Here is a 14,733-nt window from a genome sequence, read left to right on the forward strand (position 1 = left end):
TATGTTTTGCTGGCGAAAAGACTATGTCTCTGGACCGTGATTATTAGCTTCTTGTTCCAGCGAAATCTTCATATTCAGGGCATAAGAAACCTCACTCAATTTTTTTTCCTTTTTGACCTAGTTAAAGTCCTTGGAATGGGAAGTTATGACGCTCATATTTTCAAGAACTGTGCAGCTACCTCTGAGAAATTTGTAAGGTCCTTAAAAAAATACATAAGTTTAGATGGAACAGAAAAGGAATTTTTGTATAGAACAAGACTAGAATCAAAGGCCCAGACATGAAGCAGCTCATGGAAGGACTGTTTTTGTTGTTGTTGTTATTGTTGTTATTAGTTTTGTTTGTTTGAGCTCGTTCGCAACATAGAATCTATTAAGATCACAAATCATAGTCCAGATTTGGAGCTACTGGGGAAAAATCCCTGACTTTTTAATCTTCAAAAAGCTACCTCCTTTTCACTGCAAGTACACAACACCAACTGTATCTCAGCCGCTCTCTACTTTTGAATATTTTATGATCAAGGCTACAGTTTTTTGAGGTAGTTCTCAGATCTTTCACCACATTGCCTATCATTCATTTTGTAAAATTAGTTGTCCTAGTTCTTAATACAATTTCTGTATTTGGAACGAATGATCATTAACTATTGCCATTAGAAAAAAAAAACATTCAAGCGCCTATATATACCCACACAAATAGGCATTTACAAAAAGAAATTCCACAAACATATTCCCTTTTTTTCCCCCATCAGCCAAAAATACATCAATGCAGACAGTTATTTTAACTGATAAATTTTTGGTCTCCCATTTTTATCCTTAAACCTCACCTCAAATCCTGAAACCTCAAAAGGAATCACAAAAGACTACATACCTTATCCGTCCTCAATAAATGACGAGTGACTGTTGTTGCTGCTCTGGTCTTCATAATTCTCACAGTATACAGATGACAATCATTTGTTTAGACAGTTAACTGTCCTTAACTCATTTTTGTCCTAAACTTTAGCATCTCCATAGGGATCACCATAATCTTTAATAAAAACAGGGGTCATTTAGGGTAGAAGCTCAGAAAACTTAGAAATTTTGGTTTTAAAAGTCTGTCACCTACTTCATGTGAAAAATTATATGGAGTACTCTTTACCCTGATCTCTTCTTCTTCCCTTTTCTTTTTTCTTTTTTTTTTTTTTGGCTGTCTTCTCCGGTTTACAACAGACACAGCTATGTTAGAGCCACAAAGCAAAGTTTTGCAACAGAATGGCCTTGAAATAGAATACTGCCCCGCTGAAAACTTAGGCAATCAAAATGAAATAAATGAAATCGTGCCTGTTAGACTTTTCGTGTCATTTCTTATAAGGAAAGCTATCACCTTTTTCGGAGAATGTTTTTCTTTAGGTGACCCTGTACCCTGTCCGTATCAAAGAGTTCTCAAATGCTGTAACAATCAGCCACAGCACTGCAAGGAGGACATAACCCTCTTATCCACAGTGCTGCTTTAGTCGCTAAAATATCGTTTCTGAAAATAAGTTAAGTGCTGCTGCTTGGAAACTACCACAGTGTTTCTACTAAAAGTGGTAAAATCATGGGGTGCCTGGCTGACTCAGTCGGTGGAGCGTAAGGGGTTGTGAGTTCGAGCCCTGCATTGGCTATAGAGATTACTTTAAAAAATCTTTAAAAAAAAATGTGGTAAAATCTCTGAAGGCACAAAAACTCTTTAAAAATGGACTATAAAAGTACTTGAGAGGCTTAGCACGTGAATTAAATGCTGCAGTAATGCTCTGAAACCAAGGCCTGTTACTCAAAAATGTGTTAGTCTGTATGGGTTTTCTGGGTTTTGTTTTGTTTTTGCAAGAGGCCCCACTCTTGCCACAGATGACTTGCTTGGGTTTTAAAGTTTTCTTTTTTCTTTTTTTTTTTTTTTCATTTTTGATTCTGAAATGAAATTGACTTGATAAAAAGCAACATATGGGCCACTCTGATAGACTGAAAATTCTCAGGCAGCACATGACTCATGATAACTGTGTAGTATGCATTAGAACTGCTTATCTGACCATCTCACAACATTTTGTAAACATGTATCCACTCAAAACCAGCCTGATTGGAATAATTTCTCCACAGTTTTTCTCCATTCCTACACACCTAAGATCGTTTTTAACGTGGAAATGTAAGGAAAGGGTTAAAACACTTTTTTAAATTTCAGTAGTAATTGTGGGTAAATTGCCAACATTCTTATAAATGTCACAGCCAGTGGCCAAGAGTTCAATGATATGGTTTTCCTAACCACACACCAGTATGTTCAGCCAGTCAGCAGTCTCATGATCTGTAAAGCCAGTAGATACTGGCTTTAATTGTGTGACCGGGTGCACTATTTTATGATAATTAGGTGACAATAAAACCTCAGAAAAAGCATGATTCCAGCATAGTATAAAATGCTAGTTTCCTTAGGTGTTTTGTTATTTTTTTTTCTTTCTGTAGAAGTTTCTTGCGTTCTTGGCTGGTTAGAATAACTTACTCTAGTGACTGGAGTTGGTTGGATTATTTATAACTTAAGATTTTTATTACATAATTTAATAGAAACTCATGCACTGAATAAGCTGCTTACAACACACTTATATCCTTCTTCCTATAGCCCTTGAACCTGTAAGGAATTTCATGAAATTGTCTTCTCTTAATCTAGTTTGTGTCAATAGTTAGCTGTGAAAAGTCATTGTTCGTCTTTGTAACAGGGTGAAAAGGATGGCCTAATTTTGGCCTGAAAAGTAAAGAATGTCTGCATTTGTGGCAGTGTCCTCATGGTAGTATAAAAACTGGAGATTTGGTGTGCACCCAGTTTCAGTAATTTTGAGAAATGGGGGAAACTAGTTTGTACTTTGTGGTCTAAGTTATTTGGTTTAGGTTTGACTCTTTGGGTTTGATGCCTTACATTTTTTTTAAAATACCATTGTTCAAAAATTGTGGCAGTGTGTTCCAAGTTGCTGATGATTCCTTCCAGAAAAAGAAAGCAAGGGAAGCAGCTATTACTGTCGTCAGCAAGAGTAGGCAAGCACATTTCTCTTACATGCATTACACAGCAAATACAGTTGTTTGGCTTGCGGGAAAGGGTAATCTCACACACTATGATTTCCATGTTGTTTTTCACAGATTGAAGAAAAAATTATTTGTAGTTTTTTTTTTTTTAAAGTCCATTGATATAAAGGAGCTGGAACTCAATTCTCATAGAAGTTAATTATGATTCTTTAGCATTAAGTTTCTTGGCTTAACCTTAGATTTATGGTTCAGGATATTCTCAGGTTGCTGGATTGGTTCAGAAAACCAAGCACTCTGTACAACTCTGAATTAGAAGTCTCAAAAAAAAAAAAAAACCCACAAAAACCCACAAACTCTACTTTTCTTAATTATACTGTATTTTATAAGAAGATTACTCCCTCTAAAATTAGCTTTCTAATGGCAAAACAGCTGGCTGAAATGTGAAAGATTCAAGAGCTCATCTTGTTTCTTCAAACATACAATTTCAACAACCTCTTTGATTCTTAGTCTCCATATGTTTTACAGTTTTATAAGGTACACAAAACTACAGTACATTAAACTGTGCTTATTTAAGTCTGATGTATATTGGTTATTTCCTGCTCTATGTTAGCAATCTAAAATTAGAAATACTATTCACTTTTAAATGAGGTTTGGTTCATAATCTCATGTCAGAATAAGAATTGACCTTACTTTTTCTTGAGCATCGTTTGCCTTTGGCCAGCAGAGATCAGCAGAGATCATCAGAGACCCTACTGTATTTTACCCAGTTTGTCCATCTTGGTCTTAGAAAAATTATATAACACACAGTAAGAATAAGCTTTGGCAAAGGTGTAGAGTCCTAAAACTACCACTACAATCAAGATATGGAACACAACCCCCCAAAATTCCTCTATGCTACTGCCTTGTGATCAGACCCTCACCTCACACTTGACCTCAGGTAACCACTAATCTGCTCCTATAGTTTGTCTTTTCTAGAATGTTATGTAAATGGAATCATACATATGTAATCTTTTGAGTCTGACTTCTTTCACTTAGCAAAAAGCTTTTGAGATTCATCCATGTTCTTATGTGTATCAAGAGTTTATTCCTAGGGCTCCTGGGTGGCTCAGTGGGTTAAAGCCTCTGCCTTCGGCTCAGGTCATGATCCCAGAGTCCTGGGATCGAGCCCTGCATCAGGCTCCCTGCTCTGCTTCCTTCTCTCTCTCTGCCTGCCTCTCTGCCTACTTGTGATCTCTGTCTGTCAAATAAATAAATAAAATATTTTTTTAAAAAAAGAGTTTATTCCTTTTTTATTGCTAAGTAATATACCATTTTATGGATCTACTACAGTTTATTCATTGCCCCGTCAGTGGAAATCTGGGCTGTTTCCAATTTTTGGTTATTAAAAATAAACCTATTAATATTTATGCCCAGGTTTTCTGAATGAACATAAGTTTTAATTTCACTCTGGTTAATACACAAAACTGAGATTGCTCCATCTGTGGTAATTCTATGTTTAACTTTATAAAAAACTGCCAAACTGTTTATTCTAGAGTATCTGTACCATTAGGCTTCAGTTTTATAAGGTACACAAAACTTCAGTACATTAAACTGTACTTATTTAAGTCTGCAATTCGAGAGTATTTGAGAGAATGTGGTTGCTTCTTGTTCTCACCAGCTCTTGGTATTGTCAGATTGTTTTATTTTAGCTATTCTAACAGATGTGTAGTAGGATCTAATTGTGATTTTGATTTATATTTCAGTGATGACTAATGTTGAACAACTTTTCATAGCTTATTTGCCATCCATGATACTTCTTTGGTGAGATATATAGTTAAAACTTTTGTCCATTATTTTATCAGGTTGTTTGTTTTCTTATTGTTGGATTTTGAGAATTCTTTATATATGTATATTCTGGACACAAGTCATTTGACAAATGTTATTTGCAAATATTTTCTCCCTGTGTATGACTAGTCTTTTCATTCTCCTAACAACAAATTTGCATTTAAATCTGTGTTTTGAGGGGCGCCTGGGTGGCTCAGTGGGTTAAAGCCTCTGCCTTCGGCCCAGGTCATGATCTCAGGGTCCTGGGATCGAGCCCCGCATCCCCCCCCCTCTCTCTCTGCCTGCCTCTCTGCCTACTTGTGATTTCTCTCTGTCAAATAAATAAATAAGGGGCACCTGGGTGGCTCAGTGGATTAAGCCGCTGCCTTCGGCTCAGGTCATGATCTCAGGGTCCTGGGATCGAGTCCCGCATCGGGCTCTCTGCTCAGCAGGGAGCTTGCTACTCTCTCTCTCTCTCTCTCTGGCTGCCTCTCTGTCTACTTGTGATTTCTCTCTGTCAAAATAAATAAATCTTTAAAAAAAAAAAAATAAATAAATAAATAAATAAATAAATAAATAAAAATCTTAAAAAAAAAAATAAATAAATAAATCTGTGTTTTGAAACAGATCAGTCCTAGAAAATTCTCTGCTACTGTCTCTTCAGATATTTCCTCTGTACCATTTTCTTGTTCTTCTCCTTCCAGAACTCCAATCAGTTTGATGTATGTTAAAGAATATCTTACTTTATTTTACATATCTATTAACTGCTTTCATGTTTCCTTTTTCCTTCTCTCTCTTTTTTAAAAAGATTTTACTTATTTATTTGAGAGAGAGCACACAAGAGAGTGAGCTTGAACAGGGGGAAATGCTGGGGGAGAAGCAGAGAAGCAGATTCCTTGCTGAGCAGGAAACCCAACATGAGGCCCAGTCCTAAGACCCTGAGATCATGACCTGAGCTGAAGGCTGATGCTTAACTAACTGAGCCATCCAGGCACCCCTTCCTTGTCTCTTTTTAGTGTATGCTGGATAATTTCTATTGCTATATCTTTCTGTTCTTAACTTTCTCTTCATTTGTGTCTAATTGCTGCTAAACCTATCCACTGAGTTATTGATTTCCATTACTATGTTTTTCATTTCTAGAATTTTTAAAAAATCTGCTAGACTATTTTCTGTTGTTTCTTGTTTTGAATAAGTGTTTTCCATTTTATATTTTTTGAAAGAAATAAAACAGTTATTTCACTTTCTGTGGTTGATAATTCAAATATCTGAAATCTTTGTGGGAGTTTTCTGTTGTTTCTATTGGATATTGTTTCTGCTGTTTTCACCCATATAACTTATTTTTGGGGGCGGTTAATGTTTGTTGCTGTGAGCTGTTCATTTTCCTCAATGGTTTATTGAGATACTATCCTCTAAAAACAACTTGCATTTGTTGTTCCATGCATGTGGGGCCTACTCAACTTATAATAATGGACTGGGGATTTTGAGATCTATCTTGATTGTAGATTATCATGAAATAGCAGTCTTCCAGCAAGAGAATTTTTTGGCCCTCTGTTTGGCTTAGTTCAATAGGAATTTTCCTTGCAGTCATCCGAGGATGAACGGGTACATAGGTTTTTCACCCACACCTAAAGTGTCCAAGATTTATTATAGAATTATTTTATTCTACTTATTTTATTTTATTTTTTTAAGTAGGCTCCACACCCAGCCTGGAGCCTAATGTGGGGTTTGAACTCACAACTGTGAGATCAATACCTGAGCTAAAATCAAGAGTCAGATGCTCAACTGACGAGCCACCTAGGCACCGCATACTTATTTTATTATAGGATGACTTATTTATAGGATTCTCCAAGCCTTAGGCTTTATCTTCTGTCCCAGCTCCCCCTACCCAAAACAAAGCTAAAGTTCACCAGCTTGAGCAAATACAAGTTCGGACAAAAACAACTTCAAGGCCATAGAACTGAGCAATTACAGTGACATCATTTAGGTGAAGAGAATATAAATGGTGCCTCCTGGTGTTATATCCCTGAACCATGTTGTCAGTTACCTGTCCGGGTTCCTACTTTACTTCCCTTTGGGCTGCTAATTCCTTGGTTTCTAGTTTATGCTTCAGTGCTTTGAAGAGGTGTAGGATTTTTAAAAAATTTAAATATTTTCAGTGGAAAGGGCAGTCTGAATGTCTAGCCTGTCATATGCCTAGAAATAGAATTCTTAAAACTCAACTTTATATACCCTATAATTTATAAAATTGTCTGATAGCCTAATTTGTTCAAATAAAAATTACCCTTTTTCTTTTTTTCTGGCACCAACATTTTCATAGGAACAGTTCAGTGGAATTAGAAAGAATCCATAGTCATTGGTTCGTAACTATATTCCCCCATAAATTTTACTAACATATGTACTGGATTTACATTGAAATACCAATGTAGCACAAAGGTTTAATAGTGACCACAATTTTTTTAATGTTTCTCAGAAAATGAGTACATTAAACCAGAATCATGTGTGTTCGTTGCATAGAAAGTATTGTGTCTCCATAGTTACATTAAACATAACAAGTACAAAGGGGAAATGTCTTTTGGTGGTTGATAAGCTAAAAGGAAGTGAGTCTTGTTGTACTACAATATTAGGAATGTTTTTAAACTTTAGTTCAAGAATGGAAGGTTTCAGATTCTTCTGTATTATCCGTTGCTCAAAAATAAGTTAAAGTAGTTATGGGAAAACCACATGTAGAGTCAATGCTTAGAGTTGGTGTAGGGATATCATGTAGAAAACATGATACAGAGATCATTTTCCATGGTTTATTTAATTCTCTCAGTTATTTATGGTATTTTCTCTGAGGTATAACTTGAAAAGTTCTAGAAATTAAAGAGAAAGGAAGTTGAACGCTACATCAAGAACTAATGAGGTACGTACTATATGTTGGCTAACTGAACAGAATAAAAAAATAAATTTAAAAAAAAAGAAAGTTATCTTAGCTCAATGTTAGCCCTACTTCCCACTTTTATAAAACATTCTAAATCAGCCTTGGAGATGATAATGTCCATTTGTTCGTTGAACCAATCAATTAATTAATTAATTACCATTAATTGATTAATGGAAATCTATAATGGGTTGTTGTAAGGAAGGTATGCTTTAGCTAAATGTTGCCTTGATCAAGGTATAGAAAGAACATTAAAGAAGGAAGATGCCTGGGATTCAGTCCCCATCCTGGTTCTCCTTAGTGCTATGGCTTTGGGTAATCCTCAACCACCTTGGGCCCTAAGTTTCTTCATCACTTGCTGTAGTGTTGGGTCAAACTGCATTACTGCTCCCCGTACCTGCTGCATGATTTCCCAATTCAATGTCTTTGTTCTTATAGTTATGTACCTAAAATGCTTTCCTCCACCACTGCATGACTAAGTCTACCTAGCCATGGCATCCTACTTCTTAATAATCCTTCTAGTACCAATATTTCCCTGCCAAGCTTCCTTGACACCAGAGGTTACCTTTCCCCCTGATCTCACACAGCACTTTTTTTCTTTAAACTCAGAGGTATCATTTAATGTTTTATAGATTATATTATGATTTCTTTTGTAGATATCCATACTACTCTGCTTCTCTTCGAGGGTAGAGTTTCATAAGGGTAGAACCCCATGCCTGCTCTATTTTTGTACTCCCCCCATAATATCTAGAAAAACATCCTGAAGATTATATGTATTCAGTAAACATCTGCTGAATCTCAAAATAGGAAATAATAATGCTTTTCTTGTCAATGAGAGAGGTCTGTGTTAGATGATAGCTTCAGGCAAGTTCCAGCTTTTAGACCAATGATTATGGAACACTAATGAGGAATGCTGGATATGGATAAGTATTTATCCATTATGAGGAGAAGGAAAGAGAATACTTGAGTGGATCAGAGCCCATTTAAAAGCTGAGATGAAGACAAAGTTAATGGTGCAAGAGTAGGTGACGAGCAGTATAGATCATTCTAGTCATTTTTAAAAAGTTCTTTTCTCCACTGCCTTTTTTCTTTCTTTAAAGACTACAAATACCTGTGCACAGATGGCATATTATATACCCAATTTTGAGAGACTCCCTGTGGACTTGAGCCAGAAAGTGAATTGCAATTTTAGAATGTAGTTAACAGTTTCAGAGACATAATGTTGAATAAAAGAAAGGAGACACAAGACAGTCTACACTATATGATTCCATTAGTATGAAGTCCAAAAACATTTGGTTTTGCACTTCAAAACGAATTTCTGATGATAGAAGTTAAAATAGTGGCTACCTTGGAGGGTGTACGTACGTTATACCCCAATTTTTAAAAAATGCAGTTAACAATTCTGATTGTGCCACATATCACTGATGGGCAGTTGAAGGCTAGATCCAAGCTATGCTGTGTGTTTCCTGGAAGAATGAAGCACACTTTTAAAATTACAGTTTTCTCTGCAAACCTGTGACCAGATGGCTCTCATAAATAATGCATCAAAATATGGTTAGAACTATAAGAATTTGTGACGTGTGATAAAATGAAAGCAACCAATGATCATATGGTTTACTCATTTTGACTTCCATTGTGATTTTCTGGGAGAGCCAGGATCACCAATAAATTGTCCTTCCATAAGAATGGAGTAAGTACTGTAGGAGGACACTTGCTAGCTGTGTGAAGCCTTAAATAAGTCACCGGCTCTCTGGGGATCAGATGCTTCTTCTGTTAACGGAAAAATATTTTATCTGTTCAAAGACCGAGGATAGGATCAATTGATCTCTGAAGACTCGTTCCCCTCTCAGAATCTTTGGTTTATGGAAGCTGGAACTATAAGAACAATCCTGGGTCAAGCTTTCACATTATTAGAAATAGGATGGGAAAGTAAGTCGCTTTAAAAATCTGTAATAAGAGGCAACAAAAAAATGTAGGTGGAATTGGAGTTCTGCCAAGTAGTAAGAGATCCAGGCGGAAAACATCTTTTCAGATGCAGCCAGCTACCTGAAACCATTTGCTGTTGTTCCCTGGGGATTTCCCTAGCCTTTGGCATAGGGTTTAACTTAATAATGCTAAAAGAAAGAAAAAGACAGAGAGGAGGAAAGAGAAAGAGAGACAAGGGAACATTTTCAAACTTCCACTAAAGAAAGCATTCCATGGTGTTTTTCCTCTGTGGGTTCATATTTGCAGAGAAAAAAAAAAATCCATTGCAGAAAATGGTATTTCATAAAATATATGAGCAGAGAAGGAGCACTTGTCTAAGTTTGGCTTAAATAAAATCTCACAACTAGGAGGAACCGCATGGCATCATCTTTCTTACCGTACTAGTAGTTTTTTTTAAAAGAGGCAATGGAGACCCAGGGAAGCTAAATGACGTGTTAAGTTCACTCAGCTGGGAGGAGCACAGCGCCTACTTGGGCTTCCAGCCTGTTTTATCATCTTCTGCTGCACTAGGCTGCCCCCTGTGGTTCCCTTCAGACGACTTGAACTTTAAAGAAGCAGCAGGGAGGAATTCCACCGTCCTTTGTTTTAATAGCAATTGAATAAATGGGAAGCTGATTTAACTGCGAGTCAAGTCGGAGGACTCTAGCCCTTTTACTTGTTGGCTGGCTTGGGAAATCATTGAACTTCTTCGAGCTCAACTTCCTCATCTAAAGTAACAACTCAACAAGGTCCCCTGCAGCAGAGGACAATCGAAGCAACCTATGAGAAAGTGCAACGTGGTTATTAAAATGGAGAAGTTCTTATCTACTCAGCAAATTAAGGAATTAGTGATTACAAAACAATAGTAACTGATAAGAATGCCCAGGGCAAATGCGCCGTTAACAGCATTCTTAGAAAAGTCAGTGACCCTCTAACAGAAATGTCCAGTGTAATCAGTTTTCCTAAGTCTCCAAGGACCTTTCCCTAATATGTAGATGCTGGTTGTAAAAAGAATCCTTCTGTGAGTATACATATCTCTATCCTCCTTTACATTTTGTATTACCTTTTTCAATTTGTGAGCCCAAGATGGTGAAAATGGTGTCCTATTGTTATTTTAATTTTCATTTTCCTGATTATTAGCAAAGCTTGGCATCTTTTCATCATATTAGAAGCGTAAATTGATAAAGCTTGTTGGAAGGCTGCTGGACAGTCCCAAGTAAAAACTGAAGTGCCTATTCCTTTCAAACACAAAATGCCATTTTTCAGTTGCTCCCTTAGAGAAATGATGCTCAGATGTATGCAAACAGAGGCATGCGCAAAGTGTTTACCACAGCATTGTCTGAAATAACAGATAACCAAAAACAACCTAAATAATCATCAACAGGTGAAGTGGTCAGACAAACTACATAATATCCAAACCAGAGAACACTGTGTAACCATTGAAATGAAGGAAGTAGAGCTTCAACATGAAGAAAAAATCAAGTTGCAGAATAAGATGTACAATATAAACACTATTGACTGAAAAAATGAAAATAAAACCATGTATTTATATATATATGTATATATATATACATATAGGTATGCATGTAAACAATAAGCAAATGTCTTAAGAATTATGTAGGAAACCAAAAACAGGTTACCTAAGGGAAAGAGACCAAGTGAGCAGGTGGCCAAGGGAAACTTCCCTATTCTTTGTATTGTTTGAATCTTTAAACAAGAATGTATTTGTGTATTACTTGGCTAATTAGTAAAAAAAAAAAAAAAACCCTATATATGTATGTGTATATATATATATATATATATATATATATATATAGTTTTAAAATGATACAGAACACTAAACAATAAAATTTAAAAGAGAGAACATTATTATTTCAGTATAAGAAATTTTGGGGGTTTTCCAGAGTTGTAAGGTAAGAAGAGTCCTAAACTAGAGCTGAAATAATATGATACCTGCCATTCAAATGAAGAATAAAAAGTGTACTCAAAAATCAAAATCATCCGGGTGCCTGGGTGGCTCAGTGGGTTAAGCATCTGCCTTCAGCTCAGGTCATGATCCCAGGGTCTTGGGATCAAGCCATGCATCTCATCTCATCAGGCTTTCCGCTCAGCAGGGAGCCTGCTTCCCCTCTGCCTGCCTCTCTGCCTCCTTGTGATCTTTGTCTGTCAAATAAATAAATAAATTCTTTAAAAAAATCAAAATCATCCACCTGGATATTTAATATTATATAGAAATTGACTGATTTTTCTTTCACTTTTTGTCCAGATAGCAAATAGATTCAGATTGAGGTTCACCTTTCATGCCATTGGTTTTAATTTACTTCAATAATTGCTGCATCCATCATCAATATTTAAAATTGACCCGTGTCCATTTCAGTGAGGTCAACTCTCCTTTTCAGCATTGATTTTTTTTTTTTCTCTCTCTGATCACAGATGTATCATATGCTTGTTGTGAACAGGAATAAAAATTTGGAAGCTTGGAAGAAAAGATAATATAACCCCATCATCAAAAAGAAATTTTTTTTGAAGTGTTTTTTCTGGGGTGCCTGGGTGGCTCAGTGGGTTAGGCATCTGCCTTCAGCTCGGTCATGATCTCAGGGTCCTAGGATCAAGCCCCACATTGGGCTCCCTGCTCAGCGGCAGTCTGTTTCTCTCTCTCTGTCAAAATAAATAAATAAATAAAATCTTAAAAAATAGAAAAAGAAAGTGTGTTTTTCCACTTTTGGCTTTCAGCTAGAGGAGGCAAAAATATAACTGTCTTCAACCATCTGATAGCAGCCACCTCCACCATGCAGCCCAAATTCGTCTCCAGTGAGATCAAAGTCGTGTACCTGAGGCACCCATGGCAAAGTTGGTGTCACATCCCTGAAGAGTAGAGATTGGCCCACTGAGTTGGTCTTTGAAAAAGGCTGGTGATGACATCACCAAAGCGACCTACAGCTGGATGGGTTTAAGGATTACAGTGAAACTGATCATTCAGAATAGACAGGCCCAGATTGAAGTGGTACCTTCTGCCCTGATTATCGAAGCCCTCAAGGAACCACCAAGAGACAGAAAGAAGCAGAAAAACATGAAGCACAGTGGAAATATGACTTTTGATCAGATTGTCAATATTGCCCAACAGATGCGGCAGTGATCTGTAGCCAGAGAACTCTCTGGAACCGTTAAAGAAATCCTGGGGACTGCCCATGTGAGGGCTGCAATGTGGATGACTGCCACCCTCATGACATCATAGATGACATCAATAGTCATGCAGTGGAATGCCCAGCTCGTTAACTGCAAAGGAAAGTATTTCAATAAAGGATCATTTGACAACCACAAAATTGCTTTCCCTTTGCATATAGGTGTTCAAGGATTTGAGTTAATACCAAGCCTACAGTTTTGTATCCCCTTTTTCAATTAACATTTTATGATAAGCGTTTCTGCATTCATCGCAGATTCTTCAAATATGTTTACATTGGCACAGTGATATTCCAAATTGTGGGTACACTAGAATTTATATATCTCATCTCCATTGTAGGAGGAAATATCTCCATTATTTTCACTATTATACTTAATTCTATGAAGAACAACCTTGCATACAATTTTTTCCTCCCATCCTTGATTATGTCCCTAGGATATATGCCTAGAAATGGGATTATAGGACTGTGCTGGTTGTTTTCCATTCCTATCCCCCACTCCCTTCTCTGCCTTTCTTTATACTGCTCTCTGTCTTTATAGATAGCATCTCCAGGATTCCTCGCCTTTAGGATTCAGTCAGTGGGTGGCACCAAGAGGAGATCAGAGGGCAAGAAAAAGAGAGAAGTAAGGATATCTCCTCCTCATTCTCTCCCTACTTTTGGGGCGGTGGCTGCATGCCCCTCCCTACCTCCAGCCCAACTCCCTTCCTTGGTGGTCCCCCCTCCACTGTTCTAGCTCTTTTTTTTTTTTTAAAGATTTTATTTATTTATTTGACAGACAGAGATCACAAGTAGGCAGAGAAGCAGGCAGAGAGAGGAGGAAGCAGGCTCCCTGCTGAGCAGAGAGCCCAATTGGGGGGCTCAATCCCAGAACCCTGGGATCATGACCTGAGCCAAAGGCAGAGGCTTTAACCCACTGAGCCACCCAGGCGCCCCTGTTCTAGCTCTTACCACTGGATTCTATTCCAAGATTATTTTCTCCCTCGATCCTTTAGCTCTAGATATGGTAACAGCTTCCCACTATTGCTTTTGTTTAGGTGCCTCAGTATCCTTTGTTTACTCCTTTAACTTGGCCTGTGTGTTGCTAAGTAGTCTTTTTATTAAAGTCTCTTCCTTTGAACCATCCTGGTGAAACCCCTTTCCTCTTGGGATCCTGACAGACATAGGATAAAAGAATATCATCTTCTGAAATGCATTCTTGGTAGATATTGCCAAATTGCATGGCAGAAAGTTTATACCCATCTCCACTCCCATTGGAAGAGTGTGAAACCCTGATGAGATGAGCTCTTTAAGTTGTAGTCAAGTTTTGAAGGCATTCGGTTTCCTATTTGTTTTCTGGTGCCTTTTTCTCTCTGATGTCACTCAGAGGCAAAGTGTGCTGCCATAGACCATTGAAAGAAAAGTCATTCACGACAAAGGCGAAAATATTGGGATAAACACTTGTATATCATTTACAAACTTGAAATTTCCAGTGCCGGAAGAGACCCTGGATTTTATTGCGAAAACAATTCCTTTGACACAAATGAATAGGGAAGAACACACCTGCCTGGGCACACAGTCTGATGTGGTTTGGGGGTGTCAGTTTACCTGCAGATGACAGCTAAACTCTAGCCCAGGAAACCAGTGGAAATAATAGTGCTGCAGCCTATAGGTCTCAGTATCCACTTTGCGGAAGAATTCCTACTTCATATTATTAGTCCTGGCTTTTTTAGGAGAGCAGTTTGTAGGTACATGGCTTATGAGAAAGAGAATCCACAGAGACATCTTCCATTGCTTCTTCTCAAATGAGAGGCGACTACACAGTGGGCATTTTATACAGTGGTTGCTTTAGCATGGGGCTGAGATTTTAGCCCA

At 37.4% G+C, this 14,733-nt stretch overlaps 1 protein-coding gene and 1 pseudogene across 1 annotated transcript in view; one reads left to right on the top strand and one right to left on the bottom strand.

Moving 5' to 3' along the window:
- DENND4A (DENN domain containing 4A) overlaps nucleotides 1-1,131 on the bottom strand; it is a 144,645-nt gene extending 143,514 nt beyond the window's left edge. Inside the window, exon 1 of the mRNA XM_013059495.2 lies at nucleotides 866-1,131. The gene's annotated coding sequence lies outside the window, so the exon portion shown is untranslated. The remainder of the gene's footprint in view (nucleotides 1-865) is intronic.
- Nucleotides 1,132-12,455: 11,324 nt separating this feature from the next.
- Nucleotides 12,456-13,007, top strand: LOC101673306 (annotated as a pseudogene).
- The last annotated feature ends 1,726 nt before the right edge of the window (nucleotides 13,008-14,733 follow it).

This window comes from Mustela putorius, unplaced genomic scaffold, assembly GCF_011764305.1.
Source record: "Mustela putorius furo isolate JIRA1106 unplaced genomic scaffold, ASM1176430v1.1 tig00003896_pilon_pilon_pilon, whole genome shotgun sequence".
Taxonomy (NCBI): Eukaryota; Metazoa; Chordata; class Mammalia; order Carnivora; family Mustelidae; genus Mustela; species Mustela putorius.